Source organism: Nyctibius grandis, chromosome Z, assembly GCF_013368605.1.
Source record: "Nyctibius grandis isolate bNycGra1 chromosome Z, bNycGra1.pri, whole genome shotgun sequence".
Classification (NCBI taxonomy): Eukaryota; Metazoa; Chordata; class Aves; order Nyctibiiformes; family Nyctibiidae; genus Nyctibius; species Nyctibius grandis.
Genome location: NC_090695.1, coordinates 53092808 through 53108516, shown reverse-complemented (window position 1 = coordinate 53108516; position 15709 = coordinate 53092808). Strand labels below are relative to the sequence as shown.

Here is a 15709-nt window from a genome sequence, read left to right as displayed (position 1 = left end):
GCCATTCTGTCAGTAGCTCAGAGGGAAAGCTCAGCAGTGTCAGAATCCAGGAGTCTTTTCTGTCAAAATGCAGCAGCTGTTTGTAAGGGCTTGTGGAAATCACCATGAAACCTGAACCACGCTGGAGGGAAGACGATGAAACAAAATAGCCTGGAAAGAGCAGCTGTGTCTGAGGAGTTCAGCTTCAGTGCTTTTAGACTGCAAGCTCCTTGCAGAGAGTTTTTTCCAGCCTCAGGAAAGAATTCTCTGGATACAAGGGTCACAGAAATTTTTAAAACCTCCCTAGGTCAGAAAACTCATTTATCTGTGTGGATTTCTTGCTAAAACTAACCCACTGGACTTTCAAGAACTGATAGCGATCCTCTCACTTGTAAGTGACTGAAGCACCCAACTAACTACCAAGAAGACAACACTTGACCTTGTATATTTTAAAAAAAAAAAAAAATCTAGGATTACTTACAATGCAAGATAAACCACCTTATATTCCATCTGCTCTGCTGCAGAGGACAGAGTGCAGGAGTCTCCTAAATGTTACTTTTCCTTAATGAGGTAGAAAATAGACAATTACAAGCATTGTAAAAGGACTGCAAAATTCTGAGCTGTTTTTCTGGGTGTTGCCACTACATATTTATGCAGAATAGCAGCACACATATCTTTACAGAAGTTTCCAGATATTCAAATAATACAAATAAGAGGCTTTGTTATGCATAGACCATAATATTGGCTTTGTAGTACTGGCAAGCAATTCACTTCTTTAAAAACTTGTGCAAAATCACCAAGCCAGGGGGAATGAGGAAAGGAGGTGAGAACTTGTTGATGAGATATCTGCAGAGGCACAACACACCCAAATCCCAGGAAGAGCCGCCCGAGAGCAGCAGTTGCACTCGGCACGGTATCTAGCTCACCTGCCACAGCTTCTCTCTTCTGTAACGCTGGTACATACAGGGCAAGAGGGGGTGCATACCCAGTTTAAAAAAAAAAACAGAGACTATAAAGCCATTTAAGAGTCCAAACAACAATTATTTGCACAGATATTAGAAACCACAAGGGTATACAAGGGCTGCACAAATTTTGCAATATTTGCAATAAGTGAGGTCAGCTATGCATGGGTAGGGCAAATTGGCAGTCTGGAGCCCAATCCTGATTCAGGGTGTTTGAGAGGTGTAGCACTTGAAACGGATTTGAGCAAACCGCAGCAGTTCTGCACAGTGACAGCCTCCAGGACTCTAGAATTAGTCCTCCCTCTACACTTTTCCAGCTCTGAACTCAAAACAGCATCTTGAGGATGGTGTAAGGGAGCAAAGAAACACAGTGAGGCTGCTCAACTCTCTCCCTGCATTAGTCCCAAGCTCCCCAGCCCTCTCATCCCATCAGCCAGAAAGGGCACACTCAACTGGATCTGCAGTGCTCCTCAGAGAAGAGGTTGGCTTGCTGTCTGCAGCCCCTCTTCGCAGTCTCACGCCTGTCAATTGCAACAAGATGAGTGAAGACAAGGGTTAACTCACCAACATGAGGGCTGCATCTGCTCCTGGGTGAATTTACAGGAAGATGGCATTTAGACAGGTCTGTCAGAACCCAGCCTTGGTTCGTCATAGCACCCAAAGCTAAAAAAAATTCAACATCAAATAATAATAGGTGGCACATTTACAAAGTAAAATGAGAGATTTTTTCCTGACCAATTCAAACCAAATCTTATTTTATCTTCACAAATACAGAGCTGTTGGTGTAGTGTGCTCCCAAATCTGACCTGTCTACTTCCTTGGTCATCTCAGTACTATATCAGGTCAAAAGGAGAGAGGACGAGAGGGGAAACGGAAAGATGGGAGTTCATCCTTGGGAACTGTGAAGCTCATTTAAGTATAAGTAGTCCTTGCCCCCCATAACTTAAGTGATGATTTCCCCATTTATAACATGTTCCATTTGAACACTTCGCAGCATTTCACGCTCAGTTCTCAAAACATTGCACGTATCTGCCAACGTGGGCATCTCAAGCTCACATGGTGACAAACAGAGTTAACACGATAACACAGCATTAGGATCAAGGCTGAGCAAAGCCTTGCCTCCTTCACATGCCTGCAGAAGGCCTCCATCCCCATCACTGTGGCTGCTCTGTCATATCCCTTTCTGCCACTTGGTTTGCTAGAAGAAGTAGTGCCAGAAGGAGGTTTGGAAGGGAAAAGTTCAGAGGAGGCTGCCATGTGTGGAGGCTTGGTTAAGTGAGAGGGGGCATGATTACATGCTTCTGAGCAGTCTGAGCAATCCAGGCTCTGAGCAAGAGTTAGGCCCAGAGCGAGTCACCTTGGACTCTCCTTGAACGCTGCAAAAGAGGAACAGAAACAAGAACGTGGCAGCTGTTGTAAACAGATAAGAGGAACAGAAACAGGGGAGGGGGTGCTCATCGCTCCGTGTATCTAAAATTATAGACCAATCGTGTATGCTACTAGTACGCGTGGACAGCAAGGCTTTACCAATGGAAACGCGGGCTTTGGTGCGTGATCAGCATGCTCTCTGCTTAGAGTGTATATATATCCTGTACGTATAATCAGTAAACGGAGAACTTCCATACTCATATTGGGATTGTGTCGTTACTCTGGGACCGTCGCCCAGCACCCAAGAGCCGCGCGCTCGACTCCCCCTTTTCTTCAGCCATGTTCAGTCTTGACACTGGAGAGCAGACTCAGCAGGAGTGGGAGCAGGGAATCACAGATCTCCATTGGCAGCACATTGTGCTGAAGGTAAGGCAGTCAGACAAGACATGGCTAAGAATTTTCCATTTCTAATAATTTCTGCAGTTGCAATTCCCTATTGAGAGGAGCAAGTCAGAAGAATCTAACTTCATAATGCATGTTTATTCTGCTTATTGGCAACTGAGCATTTGGAGGAAATCAACTTTATTAGCATGCCTGTTATGTTGCTATTTGCAGCATGTTTTCCAAGTTCATAATCTGTAGTGCAATGGATTGAAAGGTGAGTATAACAGAGAACCCATGAAATATCATATTACCATGAGGCTGGAGGTGTTTAAATTTAAAAATTAAGTGAGAAGAAGGTCTTAAAAATGATGCAGGTTGTCAAGGCCCTGTGTGAGGAGGGGAGACTGCATATTTCCACTCTGCTCCTCAGGGTTTAGCTGCCTTTGTTCAAGCTTGGCTTTGCTGTGGTGCATCCATGCAGCCTTGAATGAAACTCCTGTGAAAATAGATATGTTGTGAGAAAGAGCTGTGATATGCCTCGTGGAGCACCTCTTCCTCCTTGGCTCAGTAATTGCATTTAATCTCAGGCTCCTTGATCCTTGCCTGAGCCATCTTGCAGATATGCGCATCTTGGCATTGCACCTTGCTGACCCTGGTCCGCTGACTTGGCTTCCTGGCTTGACCTCCTACTAGCCTCATTGGTGGGGCTGGTATGGTGGCCACAGGTCCCCTGGCTGTCCCTCCTCACTGTCCCAGCCCTGTGCAGCTCTCCTTGTTGGGGTGCTGTGGTCCTGTGTCCTTTTCAGCGAAGGCATGGCTCGGCCTGCCTCTCCGTCACCCTTGGCTCCCAGCACTTGTGGAGCATCTGGTCCCTGACAAAGGGTATCTTAAAAACAAAAACAACTTTTGAACCAGAGACAGACATATCATGTATCAGCATCACAAGCTTATCTGGAGGATGCACCAGGCTACCACTTCCACAGTGGCTTTTGCACCTTCTTTCAGGGATGCCCTCCCTGAAATGTTCTGAGCAGCTGCTGTCCTGCCCTCCCCTGCCTACATTCTTTCGCAAGGCTACAAGCAGCCAGCCTGCCAGGGGCAGAAAGCAGGACAGCCTGGTGGATTCCTTCACAATTTGTTCATGTTTAAGTGGGGGGCGACAGGTGGGGAAACCCATGAAGAGCAGATCTTTCTTCTCACCCTCCCCGTAAAACCACATGCCAATCACCCTGTGCAGCCTGTGTGGGATCCCAGGAGTTTTCAAAAACAGAAATCAGGATGAATTCTCAAATTATATCTGCTTCAGGGACAGGATATTCCCTCTCACATATTGAGCTCTACTGCACTGCAGCCCCTAGGCATCAAATCAACTAGTAATTTTGGTTCTGTTCTCAGAATGTGTCAGAAATCTCTGAAGACACTCGCTGACAACTGGTTGCAATCATTCCAGTGAATTAAGTGCCCATTAGGGGACTTTCATTTCTTTAACTTGTGAGGATTTTCTATGCAGAAGAGTTAGTTTTATCTAGAGCACTTTCAAAGTGCTGTTGGTTTTGATCAACTCCAGTAGAGCAGGCACTTACTACTTTGCTATTCACTTTCATACAGCACAACAGAAATATCAAATGCTATCCAGGTCACCAAATCTTTGCATTTTTTGTCATCCTAAGAAACAATTTTTTGCTGAACAGAAAGGATAGAAAACACTCTCCTTCGTCTTCTCTCACCTAGCAGCTGTATTTAGATTCTGGGAATTGTTTCTTTAAAAAAGTTCCACAAAATCTTTACAAAAATGTAATGTCACATTGCCAAGGCATGTGTGGGAGTTTCTTGCACAAGTTGCCATGTATTTTTTTAGTATGTGAACTCTGTAGCAAAAAGGTTGCTATGGTACGCATGCAGTTTTTTGCTTTTTAAAAATGCAGCACCCTATTCCATAATCACAGAAACTTCTGCAAATTGCTGACATATAAATACTTCTACTCTGAGCTATCTCATCTCTCAAATTCAACCTTATTGTTTAATCAAATTTCATTCAGGAACAGAAATATTTACCATGCAACACTGAATTTTAAAACAATAAAAAGTTGTTTATGTATAAGCATTGAGTTGCCCACACTCCACTCACACTTGCTTTCCAAATGAAAACAGTTTAAGATGATTTAGCCATCCAACTGGTAGGATTATACTAGTTTAATAGCACACACATTACAGTCCTCTTCTGTCATATATATAAACTTTTTCACATGTTTTGGGCAAGATTCTGTTTTCAGCAACAACTGCTGTACATTTACAGGAGCCCACCTGGCAGCAGCACTGGACCCTAAGGCCTGTTGCTACTGCTCCTTATCTAGAAGTCACTTGGTGTTACTAAATGGAGTTCTTAGTCTGGTGGTCTCTTTACTCTTCCCCACCCCATCACATCAATTTTCATTAACAAAATCACCTCGTCTGCTCTTGTACTCTGTCCCAGCTGACCTTCATTCTCAGCAAATTACTTTAGAAAGTACCCACCAGATGGTGCAGAAGGGAGGGGAATATACTTCCAGAGCTTTTCAACATCTTCCAAATATTGTTTTCTACACCTGAGAACAGCTGTGCTTCCGTAGAAGTCTCTGCCTTATTGCAGTTATTCCATTGCATCTCTTGACTTCCTTTGCATACTTATGACATCAACTACACTGCAAAAAAGCCATTGCTCTGTACTTATTGACATCTCTCTACACACACCACATACTGTGGCCTGTAACTGCCAGAGGAATACTCTCTGTGTTCGGAAAGGATCACAGTAAACCACAGAAGCATGTCATTTTTTTTCCCTGTTTTAAGAAAGACTTCCCACCTTTTTTTCCAGTAGAACACAAGTTTTCTATTATCAGGACTTGTCTATGCTCATTTGGTGAAAGTCCGTTACATTTGACACAGTGCAGCACAGGCTCTAGACATTACTATAAGGCATTAAGGACTTCAGAAGGTAATGCAACACTCGTATGAAGTACACGGAAGTGGCTTGTGCTTTGTATGTCTTGACATACGTGACCAGACATTGTTCCCCATATGCTTGGCTTGCTTCCTAGGTGAAAGAGTGGTCCCTTGCTGCTTTTGGAAGAGCAGACAGAGGATGACCCTTCTCAAGTTCATTTATGTACTTCATATTTATTGCTTACCTGATTCTATTTTGTGTGATCTTTCTCACATAAAGAGAGTTTCTGATAATGTTTGCAGTTTGCTGATCTGGAGAGCTCGAATCTATCTTTCTCCTGGAACAGAGGTGCAACCTATGAATATATATGAACAATTGCAGCTTTGAGCATGACTGAGAAAAATTAAGCCCGGAAAAGCTGCAGAAAACACACAAAAGTGACTTTCCTCACCACTGCCATCAACTTTTCCACATGCTGTATTGACCACAGACTGGATACTAGTTATGTTTTTCTTTGTCAGGTTACCTAGCAGGCTAAGCAGGAGTTATTCTCCAGGTTTTTTGAAATCACCACAGTGATTACAGAGCATTGGTCCTGCCCCAAACCTTTGTAGATAAAAAATTATCTTCCTGAATGAGCGTCCAAGTCACTGTGAGGACTTTGCAGGACTGCATAGTTCAGCCTCATACAAATTCGTATAGATAAGATCAGATCTAACAGCCCTCCTTCCTGAAAATCCAAGACAACAACGCCAGCAAATTCTCATGTTCGTTAATATTGCTGAGCACTGTTATTACATAGTCTTCTCAAACCCATTCTGAAAATCTTTATTGCAATCTAAGGTCAACTGAGTGCCTGCAGAACTCAACCATATATTATCCCTTTATTACATTGAGGCATGCCTTTTCTCACTTTAATTAGCCCAAAAGCTTTCATAGTAAGGCAAAATAAATAACATAAGTGGAATTAAAACTGCTGAAAAAGTTTATTCAACACACAAATAAAGCAGAGTTGAATACAGCATGAAAGGTCTGAAGGAAATAAACAAGCATTTAAGACTCTTCTCTCCCATGCCTCACCCTATGCTTAAAAAAAAAAAAAAAAAAGGAGGCAAATCAGAGCCAAGGAATTTTTTTTTTTGGTCAAGTACTGCATGCAGAATGTGGTTGCAGAGAGCAAACTACTGCTCGGGGCAGCAGTGGGGCATTTTTTTCAGAAGTTTCATGAGTTACTCTGGATTATGCAGAGCCTCAGAACCACTGAGAGTCTGCTTTCCTAGTCAGACGCCCTGTGGGATACATGCCAGAAAAAGTCAGGCACCTGGAAGCTTAGAGTCAGGAATGGATTTCTGCCTGCAAATTAGGAGGACATCTATTCTTTAGCAAAACTGTTTCTTTAAGACATATCCTTTAACTTTGAGATCTGTCACCATCAAACTTCTTCCCCAACAGAAAAACAAACAAAACAAAAAACTCAGGAGCACTTTTCTCCAGAGCTATATAGTTTCTACTAGTTGTTTGAGATATTCGCTACTCTTCTCTTCTGTACTCATACTGTACTATCAGAAATTTCCATCAGAAGCTACTATTGCCTCTTGAGAACAGAATTCCCAAGGAGACAGGGAATGAGAAAATGGAAGAGCAATTATCTGATATGGTCACAAACTTTAACGCTAACAATGGAAGGTTGGTTTTATTTTTCAGGAGATGAAAATACCTGCAACAGTAACTTACTCAGGCACTACTTGTCTCCATTCTCTCTCTAATTCCAACAGATAATAAATACATTTTTTCTGCCCTTAACATTTATTGTTGGAGAAGGGAACATTTGATTATAAAAGCTGTGAGTTGAAATGAATAAAGATAACGCAATTCTGAAGGTGCCAGAAGTCTGAGGCACATCAGTAGGACTCCACATTCATTTCCTGATTTGGTTAAGCTACTAGGGTGTTTCATCTCCTTTCAGCATTACCAAAATGAAAAGAGAGACAGATATAAGAAGGGAGACTGGGAGAGGCTCAGACAATAACTGAGGGAAAGTAACAATTAGCTGATGATTTTCGCCTGACATTTTTTGTGATCCATATGTCTGCAGTCCTCCATGGAAGTTACAAGCAAGGCACCCAACAGAGTGGGAAGGTACAGGCAACCCCCTTTATCCCATTGTACAAGGAAAGCATGCAATGATTTGATATTGTTTAAGCAACTTCCTTACTCTACCTCTGAGAAATTTCAACCAAGGCAGTTTTCTTTGGAACTTTGATAGTAAGGACCTACTTACTTTCTTCCTACTCACTAGCACGTAAGACTGATTTAATTTCTGTTTGTGTTCACTTCCAATTACCTTGCTGTGCAACAACAAATCTGCCTCTGTACTTCAACACCTGACACCAGTAAAAGATAAAAGTAGCATATGTACGCTGAATTTGATACAATAGCAAACCAGTGATGGAAAGCCAGCACAGAAGCCCAAAGACTAAGTCTGTGTATGCATGTAGAGTTCTTTTCAGTTTTCTGCTTTTTGCAGAGATGCACAGGCTTATGCCTCAAGGAGGCAATTCTTCCTTAACACTTGGTAATAGCAACCCCTGTGCTGAGTTTCATCAACTCAGCAGGAAACAACCCCAGGTCTTGGGTTATTATCATCCACCTCTATATAAACAGCTTCTTGGAATGCACTGTCTTGTATGAATTCACTCTTTGCAGAGATTAGCACAGATCTTTTCCCAGTTCAGTTTCTAGTCTGTGCTGAAAAATTGTTTAGAATTGCTTATAGCCCTCCCAGATGTTAAAACTGAGGTGCCTTGAACTTGAAACCTTTGTATTTTCCCATACTAGCCTGCATACCTCCAGAACTAAGGTCTGAAATATAAATGCCAATATAGGAGAACTCAGCATTTCAGGATATTTCCTGCTCCACGCCTTCAGAAGTATGAACATTAACAGGCCTTTTCTGGGCCTGGACTTCTGCTGTGCTTGAAGGCTACTTATTTTATGAGTACAGCTTTCCACCACACTCTGAACAATGTCTTCACTATAGCATACTACATAGCTTGCAGCCTACATAAAATGTAAGAATAGTTCAAATAGAAGGTGTTTTTTACACTGGGATGCATTCATCATTCTGGAGACCACACATGATATGTTAGGTTCAAGGTTTCCAGCATGAAATCATCCTCCATCATCCTTTTAGATTAATGGTTCACAAAAAGTTGGAAATCTTACACTTAACTCAGAGAAAATTAAAAAAAAAAAAACAAACCGAAAAAGATATGAATGAAAGGAACACATTCTTTAAAAAACATATTCACACTAATGAACTAGAGGCAGTTCACTTTCTAACCCCATGAAAGAACAAACTTTGACCACTGTTCTAAATACATTTCACATTCGCACAAGAGTAACTGCTTTATCTCTTTCAAGGCAGAGTAAAGTATGTGGGTAAACGTCAGGCTTGACTGAGAAGATCTAGATGTGATTCTAGTGGCATCAAATCCATTGTTAACAAAGGGGTTAATGCTGCACTGCTAGGAGCACAGTGTCTTGAGTTCTTGGAGTTCCAGTGGTGGATCAGAAGATGCTGCAGCCATGTAGTGCACAGCCCTGCTGTGGTATAAACCAACTTGGGTTGGTTTTATCAATTTTGCATAAGCAGGCTTCAGGCTAGTTTTGTGCTGGCTAATGAAAGACAGACAAGATTTTGTCGTATCTGTTTTCTTTACCACATCCTTTGGCAAGTTCTACAGAAGTGTCATCATATGCCGTGCCTCCTTCAGCTCAGATTTTTATCACTGAGTGACTTGGTACTGTGTTGATCCAGTTTTGTGATTGTGGAAGCAGCAGCCAAAAACAGTAAAGAGGTTTAGAAGACAACAAACCTTACACTTCTGAATAAATGCTGTTCCATGTGTAGCAAGTTAAAAGGTACTGAGACATGAACAATTTCATCATCTTCATTAAGTATCTCTATGGGGTTTTTTCTTTGTAACTCTACGGTTCTTTTCTCTTGGGTCTTCTGCATTAACGTTAGCTAACACAAGACTGTATTATTTATACTTACAGGAAACTGACAACAGCTCCATTCCCTGACATTTTCAAAGTCAGTATCTGTCAGGCATTCAGTGCACCAACAGGCTCAAATGGCTTCCCCCTGTGCCACAAGTGTCCAGCTGCCTGCGTTCAAGGTCAGCTCTGCCAAGGTACAGCTTTGGATGAAACTGCTGCGAAAGCCGCTGTGTTGTGAGAAGAAGCTGTGAGATGACTCACTGAGTGCCTCTTGCTCCCTGGCTTGGAAGCTGCATGGCAACTCAGACCCTTGCCCCTTGCTGTCTCTGACCTGCTGACTTGGCTTTCTGGCTGACCCTGGACCTGCCTCGTCAGTGGGGCTGGTGTGGTGGCTGCAGATCCCTTGGCCGCTCCTGGTCACTGTCCCAGCCCTGCACTGCTCTCCTTGTTGGGGTGCAGTGCGACCATATCCGAGCAGATGCAGGCATAGTCCTGCCAGCCTCCCTACCACCCTCAGGTCTTGCTCCCAGCTCTTGCAGTGTGTTTGCTCCCTGACAATATCTTAGACTTGTCAATCTCCTTTTCTACCCCAGAGTTAACCAGTGCTTCTGGTTTTATTTTAGCTATTTTCAGCTTTTAGATTGTGTTCTTCTGTTGCCCTTTCTAATCTACTTTCCAGGAGTCTTAGGGGAGGTTGTCTTTTTTTATTTGTAGTTCTCAGTAAATTAGCATTTTGCACTACTTAAAACAGTAGTAGTAGACTTTGTCAAGTTAGGTTTTTCTAGTTAGGGACATAAAGTAACAAAATACATTTGCACGAAAACTTTTCCCCGTCTAACTGAACACTGACAGTCATCCAGAGACAAGCAAAACCAGGTGCCTCCCAGTCAATTTTGTTCATATTGGACACTGGGTTCCTGGATTTTTTCTGCACCACACAGAATGATTTATGACAGTTTTTAGCTTCACTGATGACAATTTGCCTTTGGATGTTATGACTCTTAGCATATCTTAAATTCAGATATCATGAAGACAAATATTAATCTCAAGAATCTGAAATGTCTCTGTTTTTCCAATGTTACAGCCTGGCAACAAGCACCATTCAAATCCCACAGCATATTTTGAGCATTAGGTAGGTCTCTTCGGTTATAAGTTTTACTTAGTGCTTCTAGTAATTTTCTCACAACGCTTAAATATTTTTTCATTGTTTTCTAATGTTTCATCATCATCTGTTACAGGGTTACTGCTCATTCCATGGCAACCAATTCACCACTACCATTGGTCTTGTCCTCTAGAGTATCACAGAATCACAGAATAACAGAATCAACCAGGTTGGAAGAGACCTCAGGGATCATCGAGTCCAACCGTTGCCCTGACACCACCCTGTCAACTAGACCACGGCACTAAGTGCCATGTCCAGTCTTTTCTTAAACACATCCAGAGATGGTGACTCCACCACCTCCCTGGGCAGCCCATTCCAATGTCTAATGACCCTTTCTGTAAAGAAATTCTTCCTAATGTCTAACCTGAACTTCCCCTGGCGAAGCTTGAGGCTATGTCCTCTTGTCCTATCACTAGTTGCCTGGGAGAAGAGGCCAACTCCCACTTCACTACAACCTCCCTTCAGGTAGGTGTAGACTGCAATAAGGTCACCTCGGAGCCTCCTCTTCTCCAGGCTAAACAACCCCAGCTCCCTCAGCTGTTCCTCGTAGGTCAGACCCTCCAGACCCTTCACCAGCTTGGTCACCCTCCTCTGGACTCGCTCCAACACCTCAACATCTTTCTTGAAGTGTGGGGTCCAGAACTGAACACAGTACTCAAGATGCGGCCTCACCAGTGCCAAGTACAGAGGGACGATCACTTCCCTAGACCGGCTGGCTACACTATTCCTAAGAGAGGCCAGGATGCCGCTGGCCTTCTTGGCCACCTGGGCACACTGCTCGCTCATGTTTAGCCAGCTGTCGATCAGCACCCCCAGGTCTCTTTCCACCAGGCCGCTTTCTAACCACTCTTCCCCCAGCCTGTAGAGCTGCATGGGGTTGTTGTGGCCGAAGTGTAAGACCCAGCACTTGTTCTTGTTGAACCTCATGCCATTGGTCTCGGCTCATCTATCTAACCTGTCCAGATCCCTCTGTAGGGCCTTCCTACCCTCCAGCAGATCGACACTGCCACCCAGCTTGGTGTCATCTGCAAATTTGCTGAGGGTGCACTCAATCCTTACGTCTAGATAATCTACAAAGATATTGAACAGCACCGGCCCCAGAACTGAGCCCTGGGGAACACCGCTAGTGACCGGCCGCCAGTTGGACTTTGCGTACTCAGTAGCCACAGTACTAGTCAGTACTTAAAGAAAGAGCTAAGAGCTGCAGACCATTATACTGACCAGCTTTTCCAAAAGAATTCAGCATAGAATTGATTACAGCTCTATGACTTCTATCCTGCTTTACATCACAGTGAACAAGTCAATTATGTAAATTCTTCTCTTGAACTCTGCTATGAGCCAGCTTTTACTTTTTGTTTATTCATTAAGTTATTAAAATTATTGTGTATCTATACAGTGCATTATTTTGTGAGAAATGGCTATGATACAGTAGCATTTTGATACTGTAATGGACATGGAGTGAAGAGAATTATCTTTGCTTGCTGCCTGGGGCTTGGATGGGTGGACTCTTCAATGGGTTAAAAACTGGCTGGATGGCCAAGACCAGAGAGTGGTGGTGAATGGGGCAAAGTCCAACTGGCGGCCGGTCACTAGCGGTGTTCCCCAGGGCTCAGTTCTGGGGCCGGTGCTGTTCAATATCTTTATAGATGATCTAGACGTAGGGATTGAGTGCACCCGCAGTAAATTTGCAGATGACACCAAGCTGGGTAGGAGTGTCGATCTGCTGGAAGGTAGGAAGGCCCTACAGAGGGATCTGGACAGGTTAGACAGATGGGCCGAGACCAATGGCATGAGGTTCAACAAGAACAACTGCCGGGTCTTACACTTCGGCCACAACAACCTCAGGCAGCGCTACAGGCTGGGGGAAGAGTGGTTAGAAAGCGGCCCGGTGGAAAGAGACCTGAGGGTGCTGATCAACAGCCAGCTAAACATGAGCCAGCAGTGTGCCCAGGTGGCCAAGAAGGCCAGCGGCATCCTGGCCTCTCTTAGGAATAGTGTAGCCAGCCGGTCTAGGGAAGTGATCGTCCCTCTGTACTTGGCACTGGTGAGGCCGCACCTTGAATCCTGTGTCCAGTTGTGGGCCCCACACTTCAAGAAAGATGTTGAGGTGTTGGAGCGAGTCCAGAGGAGGGTGACCAAGCTGGTGAAGGGTCTGGAGGGTCTGACCTACGAGGAACAGCTGAGGGAGCTGGGGTTGTTTAGCCTGGAGAAGAGGAGGCTCCGAGGTGACCTTATTGCAGTCTACAACTACCTGAAGGGAGGTTGTAGTGAAGTGGGAGTTGGCCTCTTCTCCCAGGCAACTAGTGATAGGACAAGAGGACATAGCCTCAAGCTTCGCCAGGGAAGGTTCAGGTTAGACATTAGGAAGAATTTCTTTTCAGAAAGGGTCATTAGACATTGGAATGGGCTGCCCAGGGAGGTGGTGGAGTCACCATCTCTGGATGTGTTTAAGAAAAGACTGGACATGGCACTTAGTGCCGTGGTCTAGTTGACATGGTGGTGTCAGGGCAACGGTTGGACTTGATGATCCCAGAGGTCTCTTCCAACCTGATTGATTCTGTGATTCTGTGATTCTCTTCTAGAGGGAGGCTAGATGGATGATGCAGGAGAACTCTCCAGAGCAAAAGACATTCTTCCTTTTTCTTTTATTTGGCTTGTACCACAATATTATTTTAATCCACATGGGAGATGAAGTTCTTTTAAGTTCACCATAGAGATACAGAAGAGATAAGAAACCGCAACACTGAAATTTAAGGCCCAGCACTTAAGTGCTACAATTGCATAGTTCATCCTCACTTTATGGCTCAACAGTCATACAAGGATTGTAGGAAGATCTGAGAAACGGCGTCGTGACATTTGCCAGTAACAATAAAACAAATATATCAGAAATATGCCAGCACCCAAGACCAAAATAAAATCCTTTTTACATTTACATCTTCAAAGGTACAAGGGAAGTACAAAAGGAGCTACATTATCCCATAGACCAGGTCATTTATTCAATAGTTATACTGGTGCCTTCTGAACACCTACTCTCGTAAGCTTCAGGGTCTTCATCTCTCATTCAGATCTTCCCTTGTGCAAGCTGACTCTCCATCCATGAGTTAAGGTCTTGAAAACTACTCCCATGTGTTCCTTCTGGGCCTTGGCCGTCCTTTTGAATTGGACACTTGCCTGATGGGACTCATATTGGCCACAAGCTGCAGCCAGCTGGAGATGACAGTTCCTCAAGCTGCAGCTGATTGTAAGTAACTTTTTTCTTTGCTGACCTTCTCTTCTGCCCCATGCACCAACAAACTCCTATCCCTGACATTGTCTAGCTGAATAACAGAGTAACTTAAATTTTACTTCACTTTAAAGTTGCTGTTTCAGAAGGGCACGTGTGATGAAAAATGTTTTTTCCCTGATCCGATACGTCATCTCGTTGAAGTGATTACATTAAGGCCATACTTCCATATCTGCACCTACTTTTATTCATACATGATTCTTCCCACCCCATTCATGCCACAGCTCTGCAGCATGGATTTCACAAATCTGAGGAAAAAGTTATCTTGCAATTCAAAATTGCAAGACCTAGATTCTAGCAGGACTGGGGGCTATCACAGCTCTTGTAGTATTTTTCCTCAGGTGTAAAGATTTCAACCTTTCTCAGTAATATGATTCAGAATTTCACTTTGAGGGCTGTAAATAGGCTGAACTGGTGACCTCAGTCATGGTGCATAGTTCCCCTAGTAAGCCAGTATTTCCTTTGCTCATTCATCTTGCTATGAACATGATTCCAGACCCCAAAACCATCACAAGGTCCCATTGCAGAACTCTGTAACACTTACCTTGTCCCTTTAGACATCAGCTCAAATCCTGATCTTATTCCTAATCATATCTCATAGTTTTGCTATAAATAACTTGTGTTATTTTCTTTCTACCTGGAACTGTGGAGCTGGATTGATAAAGACTCTGTGTCTTTTCTTGAGCGATGTGTCGGACAACACTGTAGAGAAACAGATCACAGATGCAACAAAAAATTCAAATTTTTGGTGTTACTGTGGGAGGAGATTTCTTTGAGGCTTTTCTTAAATCCATAAGCAATAGGAAATGCTCGTGAGTATCCCTGAAGATCTTCAGTATACTTGCCTTTGGTTACACAAAAAGCAGATGAAACTCTAAGAGCATACAAACATCTAAGAAAAGGGAAACGCACAAAAATTACTGAGCTAGGAGGTCTTCACCATATAGAAACCATGAGTACAAAGGCAGGTGTGACATCACAAAGCTGCTTTTTTTTTTTTTAAACAATAGGGTGTTCATCCTCACATAAAGACTACTGGAAGTTCTAGAGACAGGTGATCAATGAAGAAAATGTTTAGATGATTATCTGAATTTTTTAAAATTTATTGGTCAAATCACATACCCGTAGAAGCTGGGAAGGCAGAAAATTATGCATTTTAAAATAGTAATGCTACTTGGCTATTTCTGGAAGACTTAACAAGCTGAAGCCAATGTAAGAAAAGAAGGAATGCTGTAAATTGAAAAGAGTACAGGCATGAAATTGTTTTTCTTGCTACCCATAACAAGAATTCTTTTCTCAACAAGGCTCAAGGAAGATGATGTTGAAAAAGTGAGGCAGTAAAGCAGCTGTAAGATTTATTGTGGCAGCAATGGTGAATTGCAAATGTATGCGTGTGTAAGGCCGCAGGGTATTATAAAAGGAGTTGCACAGTTTTGGTTTCATACAGAGGAAACAGCTAAGCAGCTTTGCTGTGGTTGTATGTGAAATAAAGCATTTATCTCTAGAATGTTCCCTTATAGGAAAATAGAGGCAAACTGGAGCAATTAAGAAAGAAAACTACACTGCCTATGCAGAAACAAAATCAGTGACTTAAAAGCACAGGTTTAACAAGAACTTTAAGGAAAATTGGTCTAACAGAAATA

General features: G+C 43.1%; 1 long non-coding RNA gene across 2 annotated transcripts in view; it reads left to right on the top strand.

Moving 5' to 3' along the window:
* The first annotated feature begins 2567 nt into the window (after positions 1-2567).
* LOC137676735 (uncharacterized) overlaps positions 2568-15709 on the top strand; it is a 36822-nt gene continuing 23680 nt past the window's right edge. The window contains exons 1-4 of one of the 2 annotated variants that reach the window (XR_011050125.1): positions 2568-2735; positions 9679-9815; positions 10706-10753; positions 13849-14024. This is a non-coding gene — a long non-coding RNA (uncharacterized lncRNA). The remainder of the gene's footprint in view (positions 2736-9678; positions 9816-10705; positions 10754-13848; positions 14025-15709) is intronic. The other variant, XR_011050126.1, reaches the window with a different exon arrangement.